This window comes from Rhagoletis pomonella, unplaced genomic scaffold, assembly GCF_013731165.1.
Source record: "Rhagoletis pomonella isolate Grant_MI unplaced genomic scaffold, Rhpom_1.0 Rhpom_scaffold_00014, whole genome shotgun sequence".
NCBI lineage: Eukaryota > Metazoa > Arthropoda > Insecta > Diptera > Tephritidae > Rhagoletis > Rhagoletis pomonella.
Genome location: NW_023458568.1, coordinates 11,411,528 through 11,414,060, shown reverse-complemented (window position 1 = coordinate 11,414,060; position 2,533 = coordinate 11,411,528).

The window sequence follows — 2,533 nt, the reverse complement described above, 5'->3', positions numbered from 1 at the left end:
AAATAATTTTAGTGTTTTGTTTCCAAAGTATGATTTTAACGAAAAAAAAATGAAAAATTGTTTGCTTTCTATGAAAAAGTAATCGACTGCTCGAAACAAAACTTTCTTCTGGAGGTAAAAATGTGGAAAAAACGAGTTTCACACGAACATTTTCGAATTGCTCTCGAAGCATTACAAGTAGCTAATACAACGTCTTTTGGGAATGTTTTTAAGATCTTACGTATATTGGCACTTTTGCCCGTTTCAATAGACACATCCTGAACGAAGCTTTTCATGCCTGAAAAGAATTAAAACCTACTTGAGAAATACAACATGTCAAGAAAGGCTCAACAGTCTACCATCTATGAATATTCACAAAGATATAAATTTTTCAGTTGACGAAGTTCTAGAAGCATTTTTCAAAAAACCACGAAAAATTTGAAAATTCTTCGTTTCATTGATTTTTAAGTAAAAAGAAAAATTTAATGTGTTTAAAATTATCAAAATGTTTTATAAATAAAGCGAAAAATTGAATATATGATTTTAAAAATTCGTGTTTGAAACTTTATTACGCATACTATCTTCTAAAGAGCCTTTTTTCTAGACCCATATTAGTGAAATATTATTCTTTGACTTGAGGGGGGGCCGGGAGGCCCCCCAAACCCCCCGTGTATCCGCCACTGATTGTAAGCAACAAAAGGCAACTTGCGCGGTTGGTCGAGCTGATGCACGGGAATGAGGACATAGGCAAAGGAATTTTCGGAAAGAGTAGGGGCGGTAGCTCCGCTTCTATTGTGAAAGATATGCAATATATCTTGTGCATATAACTCCGGCTACGTCATCACAGTGTTTTTGCGCAGAACCAACATCAAAGTTTCCAAAAAATTCCATAAATTGTTAATTCACTAGTGCTCGGAAATTTGAAATCTTTATTTTAAATTAGAGTTTAATTCTTTCCCTACACTTGTATGTTAAAGTTTTTAACCTCGGGCCACGCGTTTGGACACAAATACCCACCATCATTGTACAAATAGCTAACCCGTACCGTATTTCTTAAACTTCCTGTAAAACCTACAAACCGTGAAGCATCTGGAACGTAACTTCTATTCATAAAATTCACATATGTACATACACTTCGTCTTCCAACACCAAGGGATCCAACGAATTTCGTAATTCCCTCCTTGCTTTAGCCAACTCTATTAATCTATTAGCTTCCACATCATCTTCCTCATCACTAAACTATATTTCAACTGTATCAATTTTTTAAATTTTATAATAAAAGCAATTATTTTAAAAATGATGTAAATGAAACACTAAAGAAACAAATGTAAACACACAAACAGCTGTTTACAATTCAGTCAACCATTCACAATAGTACAAATTTTTATCGATCAAGTTACACAATAGCAAAATAAAAGATGATCGACTCGATCGACAAATTTCTATTCTACTGCCAGTCGACACTCGTAATTTGTTTTCTTGTACATACGTAAGTATTAGGGATGCCAATCCCGAGATCCCGGAATCCCGGTGTTTTTGACGTCCCGGATCCCGAAAATTTTGAAATATCGAATTGATAGTAAGAATTTGTTTATGAATTTTGAAGTATGATTTTTGTAAAATGCCGTTTTGACTGCAATTAACAAAAAGCTTGAAACTGTGCCTTTAAATTGCAGTCTGAGCCTTTTTTGAAGAATATTTCAATGAATTTACTCATAGCGTCGTTAATGTAAACGAAACAGAGAGTTTTAAAGAAAAGTTAGATAATTTTTTAGATCAATCTACTCAAAACTTCCTCAAATCGAAAAACTTATAATTTGACCGACGTGCTGGTAAAAGAATTTCAAATATTTTGTAATGGAGGAGATAGGGGTCATTATTTTCAAATGGATTATGTCTAACTTTTGACAGTTCAGCCTAAAAGTGTTGATGCCGAAATATGTTTTTCATCGGTAGGTTTTTTATGTAAAAACTGCAGGTCAAGCTTTGAATGCTTTGCTGCTCTTACGAAAATATTTTAAGTGCAATAATAACAACACCGGCAAAAAAAGGAGTGTGTGTTTTTAACCAGACCCAACTACCAACATGTATTTCGACCCGCTGAATCCGATTCTGAGATCCGTTTGACTCGTACACCCTCAAAATTTCTAGTAAATTGCGAAAAAAAATGGCAAAAAATTCTCCATTCGCCATTTCTTTATAGAGTTGAATAAACATGTTTAGAGAAATTGTTTTTGTATATTTTTGTTTTATGTTTTTTTATTAATCGTTACTTTCAAAAGTACCTGGTATTTAAATTATTATTTGTGATGTATCAATCACATGGTTTTTTAAATACAATTAAAAAATGTTTTACTTTAAAATCTGTCTGATTGAATAAATAAATATCGCAAGCGTAGAGTGCAAAGTTGCTAAGTCCCAATGTAAAAATTGTACAGGAGAGGAAAACACTTCGTATAGCCATTTTCTTCAAGTATTTCGCAAAACTTTGAATACAACATTTTGCGTGTTTAAAGCAAAGCAAAACTCTATATGAATCAGAGGGATTCGATCT